The sequence below is a fragment of the Dasypus novemcinctus genome, chromosome 18 (genome assembly GCF_030445035.2).
Source record: "Dasypus novemcinctus isolate mDasNov1 chromosome 18, mDasNov1.1.hap2, whole genome shotgun sequence".
NCBI lineage: Eukaryota > Metazoa > Chordata > Mammalia > Cingulata > Dasypodidae > Dasypus > Dasypus novemcinctus.
Window position 1 is genome coordinate 79,818,803 of NC_080690.1, and position 13,016 is coordinate 79,831,818.

A 13,016-nucleotide genomic window follows, 5' to 3' on the forward strand; every position below is an offset into this window, starting at 1 on the left:
AAAAATAAGAATAAGCACGTGCACTTGAGAATCCCCAGGATGGGGGCTATTGCCCGCCTCCTGCTTCCCCTGCTCGAGCAGGTGTGCGTGGGCTCCTGTAATTCTAGGTCCTTCGTGCTCCCGTTCAGCCACTGCTATGCAGCCCATGCCCCCGAGGGAACGGAAAGGTGCGTTCCTTGTGACTGCAGTAACAGCAGGCCCTTTGCTTAGATCATTCTCTGCCCTTGCCGATGTGAAAGAGGGGGTTTCCACCCAGAGGAGGGGGGAACAGAGCAGGGAGTCAGTGACCGAGTAGATAGGCACTTGAGAGCGAGCCTGGGAAAGCGGACACGTGATGGAGCCAAGCCCCAGTGGGACGACACGTGGAGAGCGTTACCCTCGGAAGGGAGGAAGGGCGATTCCCCATCAGAACAAGCCCAGTGCTGACAAACCTAGGAGCTGAGCGGGAGTAAGCCGCAGGGGCTGCTCACCACCGCAAAGCGGAGGCAAAGGCCCCTGCTGAGAGGCGCTAGCCCGCTGTGGTGTCAGAACTACAGGACTGTTAAAGGATTCTCACACGCTCAGCAGCAGCCCCTGGTCTTTTCAATTTTCCTTAGCGCGCTGTCACCACAGGTGCTTGAGGGAAGTTACAAACCTGTGAACCACAGAAGCACACATCACTCCCTTTAGCCTCCAGGGCTGCAGCATTTGCATCTTCTGTTGAGATCAGGTGTCACAACAAATTATAGATGAAGAGACTGAGGCTTAGAATCGTACTCCACTTAAAGTTACAGTGGGAACAGGGGTTGGCTACATAGTGGCACGATGGAAATATTCTAAAACTAAACTGTGGTGAGAGTTGCACAACTACATAAATCTACCCCAAAAAGTCACTGAATTATATGCTTAAAATGGCATTGCTTAAGGTACATACGTGATACTTTAATAAAGTTCTTAGAAATAAAAGATGTTAGAAGGGAGGGGGACACTGTATATGGAATCATTAGCAGCTGTCCCTTGCAAATTCATTTCTTATACTTACAAAGAGAACCCAGCATAAGGATTCAGATCCTTCAAGCCTCACTCCGGTGATTAAAGTTTGCAAAATTAGACCTGCAGAGAGACTCAACCAAGAACTGCCGTTCACCTAAAAAAAAGGAGACAGAGCACAGAAGTAGGCTGGAGAATGGGTACTCACCTCCAGAACGGTAGAACTTGCTTCCTGCCTGGGAGGTTACAGGCACAGGAACTCTCCAATAAGAGGGCTCTTCTGCTGGCCTAAGTTCTGCGATTGGCCCGCGGGAGCCTGAGTGGGCGGGCCCTTCCCATTGCTCCCCCCCACCCCAGGTGCGAGGCCCCACCGTGTTTATCAGTTGGTGGCTCTCAGTTATGGACCTGGACTCACACTGCAATCACCTGGGCCCTACTCTAAATGATGCTAATTTAATGGGACTGTGGTGGGCCTTAGGTGTCTTTGGAAGCTCCCCAAGTCTGACTTTTTGAGGAACCTGGATTAGTCAGGGTTCTCTAGGGAAACTGAATCAACAAGGGATATCCATCAGTAGTATGGATTTTATAAGAGTCTCTCACACATCCGTGGGGATGCACAAGTCCAGGTTCCGCAGGCAGGTGCAACCAGGGGCTCCAAAGACAGGCCAATAAGGTTCTTGATGAGTTCTGGGAGACGTTGGCTGTCCAAAGACTAGCTGGGAAATTTTCACTCAATGCTGGAATCACTTTCCTTTTTTAGGCATTCACTCATTGCTGATGGCAGTCTCCCTGATTGGTGTAATTATAACCAGCTCTCTATGATTTACCACTGCAGTAAAGTCAATGTTGACTAAAGTCCATAAATGCCCTTGGATTACAGTTAGTCCAGTGCTTGTTTGACCAAACAACTGGGGACAATGACCTGGCCGAGTTGACACATTAGCCTAACCATCACAGAACCAAAACTGTTTTCCACAGTAGCTGCACCATTTTACATTCCCACCAGCAAAGTGCACGAGTTCTAATTTCTCCATAGCCTCGCCAACACTTCTTTCCCATTTTTTAACATAAGAGCCACCCTAATGTGTATGATGTGCTATCTCATTGTGGTTTTGATCTGCACTTCCCTACTGTCTAGTGGTGTGGAACATCTTTTCATGGGCTTCTTGACTATTTGTATATCTTCTTTGGATAAATGTCTATTCAAGTCCTTTGCCCCTTTCTTAATCTGGTTGTCTTTGTTGTTGAATTTATGACCCCACAATTCCACTTCCACATATAAACCCAAAAGAAGGGAAAGCAGGGACTCAGGTAGATTCCTGCACATCAATGTTCCTAGCGGCATTATTCACAACAGCTCATAGGTGGAAACAGCCCAAGTGTCCATCCACAGATGAGTTAAGGAACAAAATGTGTTATATCCAGGCAAAGGAACACTATTCAACTGTAAAAAAGGAATGAAATGCTGATACATACTCCAAGGATGAGCCTTGAAAACATTATGCTAAGTGAAATAAGCCAGACACAAAAGGACAAGTATTGTATGGTACTACTGACATGAAATATCTAGAATAAGCAAATTCACACAGACTGGAAATTTACTAAAGATTACCAGGACTTGGGGAAAGGGAATGGCAAGTTATTACTTAATGGGCAAAGAGTGTCTATTTGGATAATGTAAGAAATGAAGTTTAGTTTAGTTTTCACATAAAGGAAGAAAATATTATTTAATGTAACCTGGCAGCCTACTGCCTCCGTCTCCCACTCCCGTGTTAGTCAGGAACAAAGGAAACCAGCGTAAGCCAGTCCTACAGGCTTTAAAAAAGATGCCCGAGAAAGAGCTAAGTCGGTGCCAATTCAGCACTAAATTCCATTCCTTATTTGGCAAAGGGGAGCAGGTAAAAACTAAAATGGTTGGAATATGATGGGGAAGCAGTTAATCACAAACTTTTGCGCGGGAAAGTTAGATCTTCTCAGATAGGCTGTAACTTCTGAAGTATCCGATCTTATGGAGAAACAGAGGAAGGGCTCGCGTGCTAGGCTTAGGGGTATAAATTGTGTCAATTTTCTTGGTTCGGGGCGCCAGCCATGTTTTCCGGTTCTGCGCCCCTTCTTGGAAGACTAAGAATAAATTCTTTTCTTCTCCACAATCTGGTGAGCCTTATTTTCTTCCAGAAGATTTCTTTCTTACAGATAATGAAAAATTTTAGTAATGTAAGAGGGTGATAGCACAATTGTAAAAAGTAACTAATGCCACTGAACTATACAGATTAAAATAGTTAAAATGGCACATTTTATGTCTGTATGTATGTGTAAATATATATAATTACCACAATAAATTTAAAAGGTCCCCAGTTGATTCTGAAGTTCAATCCTGGTTGAGAATATCTTTCCTAGACCATCTAGATCAGGAATTCTCAACCTTGGCACCGCTGACGTTTTGGGAAGGATGGTTGTTTTGGGGAACCATCCTGTGCACTATAAGATGTTTCACAGCACCCACTCGATGCCAGGACGCCCCACTGTCGTGACAACCAAAAATGTGTTAATACCAACCACTGAACTGTAAAAATGTAAAATTGAGTTTTCTGTATACTATTATAATTAAACTTTTTAAAAAAATATCTCCAAATATGACCAAATGTCCCCCAGGGGGACAAAATTACCCCAGGTTGTGAACTAAAGATCTGTTGCAATTAGCTGTCTTTATACCAAGTATATTGAAATGGATCCATATTCTGCATTAGATAAAATTTATATATCCTAAGGGTCAAGCTCATTTGTTTTACAGTTGACAATATTAATTTGTACTGACTCTTAAATAAGTGAATTAATTTGATTTTGCCTCTTTGGGAGACTTTTTTCCCCCCAGGAACCACATTTGAAGACTTTCTATGGTCCAGGACTTGAAAGTAGCCTATGGCTATAACAGAGAGATGAAAGAATTCAACAAAATAGGGCTTTTGGGTTTTGTTTTTGTTTGGGACTTGGAATTTTCTCCAGGATTACAGATCCCAGAAAAGAGAGATAGAAAGAAAGAAACATAATTTTTAATTTATTTAACTTTGACTTAGGAGAAGAAGGGAGAAGGGTTTAGAAGATAAAGCACAGAGGTAAGATGTCGGTCAATAATAATAACAGTTTTAATAATTATTATTATTAAGAAACTAAATTTAATGGTGATTATGTGTCATGAACTAAGCCCGCTGCATATATAGACTCATTCAATCCTCAAAACTGTTGTATGAGGCAAGTATCACTGTTACATATAATAATAAATATACTATTTTCTCTAATATTATATAATTGATACAACTATTTTGCAGATAGAACTAAAGCATATAGAGTGTGAAAGGCAGCCAAGTTTTAAAAGCTTTATTCTTAACCAGGAGTTGGCAAACTTTTTCTATGAAGAGCCAAACAGTAAATATTCTTAGTGTTGCAAGCCATCCAGCCTGTCACAACTACTCTGTTCTGCCATTATAGCAAGAAAACAGCCACAGGCAATCCATAACAAATGAGTTGTTTGCATTCCCATAAAACTTTATTTACAAAAACAAGTGTTGGGCAGGATTTGACCACTGGTCATTGTTTGCTGACCCCTGCTCTTAACTGTTATTCTATATTTTCCACCATAAATTGGGGAAACAGAGGGAGAGGAAAAAAAGAGTGGGTAAGAAAGGGAAAGAGAAAAAGAAAAGGAATGAGAATTTAAATATTTCAAGAGCATTTTCTGGCTCACCTATTTATTATTTAATAAATAATATTTTTAAAATATTAAAATAATATTATTTTAAATAAATGTGTGAAACCTCCACTACACACGCATGAGGAGGATAATATTTCAAATGTATGTGGTTCAAATCTACGAAGCATATAGAGTGTGAAAGGCAGCCAGGTTTTAGAGGAATAGAAGTAGACGTCCTGGGGCACAGATGCACCTGCTCTAAGTCTGGAAGTGGAACCCCCAGCCGAGGGAGAAAGTCTGTCTCCTGAGAAGTCGGGGGGCATTCAAGTTCCTGTGAACAGGGACCTTCTGGGGCCCTGAAAGCGCACAAGCCCAGGACAAGACCCTGGCCCAGAAAAGACAGGGGACGCTGAGCTCTGCATTCTCCTTGGGCAGAGCTTCCTGCTGGGAGGGCTGATGCCAAGAAAACCTCTGTCATATCACCGGCTGGAGGCAAATTCAAGAAATAGACATCTCAAGGAACAAATCCCAGAGTTAATATTTTAAATATTAAAATGTACAGAGTGCAACAAAAGATCACAAGGCAAAGAAACAGGAAAGTATGCCCCATTCAAAGGAAGGAGATAAAAATCCAAAAAGCATCAACGAAGAAGACCAGACTGTGGAAATACCAGACAAAGACACTTAAAGAATGATCTTCAGTATGCTCAAGGAGATGAAAGAAAATACAGAGAAAGAACTAAAGGCTATCAGGAAAGCATGTATGAACAGGATAAAAATCTCAGTAAAGAAATCAAAATTTTAAAAAGGAACCAAGCAGAACTACAGGAGTGGTTCTACTTTACCACAATAACTGAAATGAAAAAGTCCTAGGAGGGTTTGAACAGCAGACTGGAGCTGGCAGAAGAAAGAATCAGCAAACTCAGAGACAAGACAATTGAAACGAGTCCAGCTGAGGAGCAGAAAGGAAACAATCACATAAAGCAACAAGAGCCTAAGAGACCTCCGAGATGCCATCTAACACACCAAGATACACATTGGGGGGTCCCAGAGGGACAAGACAGGGAGAGAGGGACAGGAGGGATAGTCCAAGAAATAATGACAGAGAACTTCCCAAACTTAGCAAAAAAAATGTAAATGCGCACATCTAACAGGCCCAGAGAACACCAAACAGGATAAACTTGAAGAAAATTGTTCCATTGCATATCTTCTTAATTTTTTTAATTGCCTTTTTTTAAAGGATACATAGATCACAAAAAAATGTTTTTAATGTTATACTAAGAAATGTATAAGGTTCCCATATCCCCCACCCCCTCACTCCTCCCACATTAACCACCTCTTTCCTCATTGTGGCACATTTATTGAATTCAGTGAATACATTTTGGAGCACTGCTGCACTGCATGGATTGTACATTCAATGGGTTATGGCAGGATATATAATAAGGAAGGGTTCCACTGCATTTTTTTAAAGATGTATTTTATTTTTTATTTTTATTTTTCCCACCCTCTGCCACTCCTCCCCATCTGCTCTCTGTGTCCATTCACCGTGTGTTTTTCTGTATCCGCTTTCATTCTTGTCAGCGGCACCGGGAATCTGTGTTTCTTTATGTCGCATCATCTTGCTCTCTCAGCTCCTTGTGTGCGGCCCCATTCCTGGGCAGGCTGTGCTTTTTTTCACATGGGGCAGCTCTCCTTACGGGGCGCACTCTTTGCGCGTGGGGCTCCCCTACGCAGGGAACACCCCTGCATGGCACGGCACTTCTTGCACGCGTCAGCGCTGTGCAGGGGCCAGCTCACCACACAGGTCAGAAGGCCCTGGGTTTGAACCCCTCCTATATGGTAGACAGACGCTGTATCAGTTGAGCGCAGTCCGCTTCCCCTGTTACATAGTGATCAGGTTGTTGAATACAAAGGGCAAGGAGAGGTTCTGCAAGCTGCAAGACAAAGCAGCATGTTCTGCACAAGGGAGTCCCAATTAGATGAAGTGAGGTTTCCCACAGAAACCATGGAGGCAAGAAGACAGTAAGTTGAAATACTTGAAACGCTGATGGAAAACAATTGCCAACCAAGAATTTTATATCTGGTGAGACTTTCTTTCAAAAATGAGGGGAAGATTAAGATATTCCCAGATAAACAAAAGCTGAGGGTGTCTCACCACTAAACCTAGCGATGCTAAAGGAACTTCTTCAGGCTGAACGGAAAGGACCCTAGACAGTGGTTCCAAGAGGCATAAAGTATAAAGACCTCCAGTGAAGTTGTTCTCAAACTTGACTGCACCTGGGAAGCTTTAAAGAACCCCAACGTCTGACGAATAAATCAGAATCTCTCAGGAGGAAACCCAGGTGAGTGTAATGTGCAGTCTGGGTTGATACTCGCTTAGGAGGAGGGGAAAATCAAGTTGAGGAAATTGTCTCCACCTATCAGTCATCACGGTGGGTGAATAAAGTTCTAAGCAAACGAAGCAGGACTCAAGAGCCAATCCCAGAGCTTGGCAGAAAGAGGACCCCTCTTGTTGGACCTTTTCTGTGCCTTCAGCCCTTGTAGCTGGGACGTCGGTCCAGGACTGGGAAGGTGAGTGACAGCTCTGCTCTCCTCTTCGTGTCTCTTCTGTTGGCTCGGCTGTTAGTTGAGTCGTCAATAAAATTCCTTCTCTGAAAGTTTATGTATAAAGTCTTAATGGATTACTGAGTCTTCAAGTTCCTTTTTGTACAAAGGTTGATACAAACTTGGAGGGGAACTTCTGATAAGACTCCTTATACTAATGTAACTTTGAACAACTCTTTTTTTCTCCTGCAGAACCTCAGATCTTTTGTAAAAAGGGGCGGATTGACATCATAATGTTTGGGCTTCTGTGACTTAAGAAGTATGCAAATGCCTGGATCTAGAGACTCAAACATAGCTATGTTGACCCATAAAATGAGGCCAGTGTTTGTGTCTTTATTTCTGGGGGATTTAGAGTATGCATAGAGACACGTGGAATGCCAAGAAAAACTGAATAGGTAGAACACTGCAACTATGTGAAGTCACGAACAGTTCTGTAACTTTTGGCTCTAATGCACACCCTCCTCTTAGACTTTCTCTTTTCACGGATGTATAAAGACTCTCAGAATCACCCTAGTTCAGGTTCTGGACTTGGGTCTTATGTGATTACCTGCACCACTCATTCCTCACTCATTCCCGCCTGTCTTGTAGAGAGACATGGTATACCTTCCCTGAGATTAAAGCCATTCGCCTGTGCTCTGAGACCAGGCTCAAGCCATGGTTCATTTTCAGGTCTTCCTAAACTTGTCATTTTCCCTAAGCACCCTCCATGCCCTGTCTCCATTTTCACCTTCTCCGTTTATTCTGCTTGGAAGAAACACCTAAGCAGCAGGTAGTGTGGATCACCACATTCCCAGGGTGGCCCCTCGAGGTGCCGGTACAGTGCTCTCCAGAGCACCCCAGACCACGGCCCCATGCGTACAACTTCAACCAGGCAAACATGTGCGAGGTGGGACTTTCAACTGCATGACCGCGAGGAGCAGGCCTTGCAGCACTACTGGAAGGCTTCACAGGCACGTGCTTGCATTTTCCGGACGACATGGAAACAAACTCTCTTGGTTTCCTCCTTTAACTTCACCCCGATTTCCACCAGGAATCCAAGATGGTTTGCACCATGTCCTGGGTGTTCCAGAGCTATCCACTTCCATGGACAGTCAGCACGTTCATCTTTCTTTTACCTCACTGTTAGAACATGGAGAGTGGTTTTGCTTTTAAACGCTGAGCAGCCCTTCCCTGGGTTGTGCTGCAGTCAGATACGCCGTGTTATCTATCTATAACCAAATCTGTGTAAAGAAGTACGTGTTGGCTTTCTGCTACAGCCTCGTGTTTCACTGTGCTTGCCTTTTTCCCCAAGCTTGCCCACTCCTTGGGAACATATAAAATGTTGTCAGCCCACTATGTGTGTTTCTCTTAGCTCCCCATCTGTAACGTTTAAGAGCATTCTTCTTGCACCACCCCCATAAACATTGCCTCCACTCCTTAAATTTTCCCTCCCTCCTGTCCTCGCCCCGCCACACTCCACGATGTAGAGCATTGATAGAGACTCACCTTCCCAAGTCACTGGAATGCGAATGTGAGTTGGACAAGCTTTGCCTAAACGAGAGCAATGCACAATGATGCACCTTTATGCATGAAGACCTTGAGCAGTCCAGAAAACACTAGCGGTGGGGAGACCCTGGATGGTGTGTGGCCATCTGAGCTGGTAGCTAATCTTTTTCTCTTCTTGGTTGAGTTTCTAGAAATAGCACTGTCCTCTCATTGCTCCAAGTCGTTGTATGTTTTTAATCCATTGCAGTCTGACTTTTAAGCCCTCCTCTTTCCCAAAATTGCTCTTGTTAATATCTTGTCTGCTAAATACAAAGGACATCTTTTTGGTCCTCCTCAATAGGTCTTTATAACATGGCTGCAGCATTCTTAAGTATTTCCCTACAAATGAAATGCATGCTAATTAAAGACGGAAAAGTAAAGACTAGTAAAATGAATTTCCCACCACATTGAGAGCTGAACACACCATTGCCTGTTTGTATTACATATACTCTTTCCATGTAAGATTATTTTCCTTGCTGCAATTGTAATCATGTTGCATGTATAAGTGAGTATTGCCCTATGATCACCAGCCGTAACCCATTAGATCTTGGTACATTTTAATCTGTCCCCTAGTTTGACAGCACACCTTGATCAGCTGACTTTTCTCTTTAAAATTGTCCACTTTTACTTGTGATTACATTTGACTCAATTAGCAGAGGGGTTAAGATTACAGGTTTGGGGATAAGACTGCTTGATTCAAGTCTTGGTGTCAGCGCTTGGCAGCTGTATGAAATGGGCAATATAACTTCCCTACCCTTCTTCATCTTTTAAAAGGACTCATCCTTACATGCTACCTCACTTAACCCTTATAAGGGCTTAATTAAATGCTGAACACCTGACTAGCATAAAAGCTCTATGGGGGAAGGGAAAGCTGCCATCATAAGATTTCCCATTTGAAATGGGGAGAGATGAAACCTGAAGGAAACTATTGATCCAGAAAAAGCACTTGAGTCATAAAATGTGCACATTATAAAACTTATTTTAGACCTTTCCCTCAACTTGTCACTCTTTTTTTAAAGATTTATTTTTATTTCTCTCCCCTCCCCCCCGCCCCCCCCCCCCACCAGCCCCAGTTGTCTGCTCTCTGTGTCCATTTGCTGTGTGTTCTTCTGTGTCCGCTTTTATTCTTGTCAGCGGCACAGGGAATCTGTGTCTCTTTTTCTTGCATCATCTTGCTGCGCCAGTTCTCTGTGTGGTGCCACTCCTGGGTGGGCTGCACTTCTTTCTCATGGGGCAGCACTCCTTACTGGGTGCACTCCTTGTGCGTGGGGCTCCCCTACACGGGGGACACCCGTGCATGGCAGCGCACTCCTTGTGTGCGTGAGCACTGCATGTGGCCAGCTCACCACATGGGTCAAGGAGGCCCAGGTCCTGGGTTTGAACCCTGGGCCTCCCGTGTGGTAGGCAGATGCTCTATCTGCTGAGCCAAATCTGCTTCCCAACTTGTCACTTTTAAATAGTCTTTGCTACTATTTCCAACTGACATATTTCTTATCCTCGTGTCCATCTGAAACACACAGGTTTTCATCATGAGGTCGATATCTGTGTTCCCTGGTCTTGGCTTAACTGTCCAGAACTGATTGAGTAATCCATATTTTTTCAGTGAGCTCATGTTGTACAAGTCTATAAACAAAGTCTGCTTAGGATTTGTTTTATGTACCATCGATATTCTTATACGAAAGGGTTCTGTTTCAGTTCTTCAGGTATATTGAACATCTGTTTGTCCACTCCTTCCCATTCACACTTCTAAATCCAACTGTTTACCTTACAATTTCCCAGATTTAGGTTTAAGTTATCTGTTGAGTTTGTGCCTGAAACTAGATACTAATCTGGGAAGAAGATTATTTTATAAAAGGACTTCACATCCTGGTTCACAACAAGGCTTTTGTTCTTCATAAATCTAAATACTATCATTCTGTCCTCTCAGCTTTTGTGTGTGTGGGAGGTACTGGGGATTGAACCCAGGACCTCGTACGTGGGAGGCAGGTGCTCAACCACTGAGCTAAACTGCTCCCTACAGTACTACTTTTGTAGGTACTACTTCTTAGATTTGTAAAATAAAATTCATAGAACCTAAAACTAACCATCTTAGACTCAGTGGCATTTACACAGTCACAGGGTTGTGCAGCCAGCACCTCTCAAGTTCCAGAACGTTCTCCTCACCCCAAAAGGAGGCCCTGCACCCACTAGACAGTCAGTCCCCCAGCCCCGGGAACCACTAGTGTTTGTCTCTGCCCTTATCTATACTGGGTGTTTTATGTAAATGGAATCTTCTAACAATGATGCCTCTAGGTGCTTTTCTTTTTTGTGACCTATCTTTCTTAAAATGTGAGGGTAAACAGTTCTAAAAATCGAACTACCCCAGGTAATTGACTTTTTTTTTTTTTTTTTTGGAGAGCTTGTTTTAAATTCCCCGCAATGGCTACGGTTGGCCCTCAAGCCTGATTGCACGCTGGCATCAGGCGGGGTGCTCAGCCTGCCCTTGCCTGGGCCCTCCAGGAAGATCTTGATGTTACTGGTCTGGGCATGTGATTACCAAGCGTCATGTCTGCCCTGGGCTGCGGTGGCTCTAACTGGGCATCGGCAGGTCCAAAAGCTCCCCAGGGGATTCCCACAGGCAACCCAGGCTGAGAACCCCCGGACACTCTGGAGCGGTTGTTGAGAAACCTAGGCGTGAAATTTTAAGGAGAAAAAGAGGTTGGTAAATGTAACCTAAACTCAACTTTAAGGACAACGTAGAAGCAAAAAGAATGCTACAAACTGGAGAGAAGTCAAAGCTGAGGCCCTCTGGGCAGCGGCTCCTCGCCTCTTGGAGGGAGGAAAGCAGGAAGACGCTCTCGGTCACCTCTGTTAATCCGAGGAGGAAACTCCAGGAGAGTGCCCTTCCCACTCGGTCCACGTAGAACTCTAGGAGGCTCGTGAGGACTTAAACACACTAGGGGGTTTTAGCACTTACGTTTAGGTCTTTGCTCCATTTTGAGTTAACTTTTGGATATGGTGTGAGTCCATTTATATGATGCTTCCAGAGGAGTGATTCCATCGAGACTGAGAGCAGACTAGCAGATGCGAAAGACTGGGGAAAGGGGGTGAGGAACCGGGTGGCCCTTAACGGCCTCCTCTGAGGGTGCTGAAGATGCTCTAGAACTAGAGACGGTCGCACAACATTGTGAACGCACTAAATGCCACTCCATCTCATACTTCAAAATGGTTAACAGTTAATCTTGTAGTGAATTTTACTTTAAAAATGGAGAAAAGGCTCACATAAGCCGGTACGCAATAGCATTTATTTAAAATCCCGATACTAATAGAGGTTTAGGCGTGTTGTAGGGCAGGCTTGGTGTGTGTGTGTGGGAGTCGGGACGACGGTCCAGTTGAGAGTAGGATGTTCATAACAGAGACTTCAGACACGGGGCAGCTTCCGCGGACGTCAGCAGGTAAATCCTGGACGTCACATCGAAGGCTGAGTACGCTCTGTGGCAGGATACAGCTTTTAACATCAGGGTCATGAGGTAGTTCTCCAGATTGCTTCTACTTGCCAGGACGAAGGGGCGGGGGCCAAAGGGCATTCTCTCTCCCCTTCTCATCAGAAGCCCCCCAAGAGGACTTCGGCTAACTTCTTTGGCCCCCAATATCCCAGCTACTTTTAGCTAACACACGGCTAGGGAGAAAGCTTTGTGAATGGAGCCTGGAAATTCAGAAGGAAGGAGGGTAAGCATGTAGCTGAGGAACACAGTGGAGGGGAAGGTCCTTGACATTAATGCTACACCCAGCACGTCCTCATTTTGAGGGGTACACGGCAAGCCCACGAGGCTGGAGGTGGAAAGAACCCGCCTCGGGTGGCCGCCTGCCTCAGGGGCACTTCGTGTTCTCATTTGCTCTTCCTTTCCTTCACACCATATCCACCAGAACAGCTGGTTTCTCCCACAGCTATTGAACTGAATTCTTTCTCCACAGCTACACTCAGGATCAAGCGGCCCAATGAGTAAAGCATATGCTCCCGGATTTTGATGCCTCATCCTGCCTCTTTCTAGCCATGCAGCCTTGAACAACATCTTGAACTACTATGATGCCTCCATGTGACTATCTGAAATAGGGAGAATGTAGCACTTGGGCATATTGTCAAGATCAAATGAGTGACACATCAACGGGCTTATTGCAGTGCCTGAAACATAGCAGGGACGAAAAGCATGCTTAGCTGGTGTCATTCTTTGGATGAATTCGGATCCCTGAC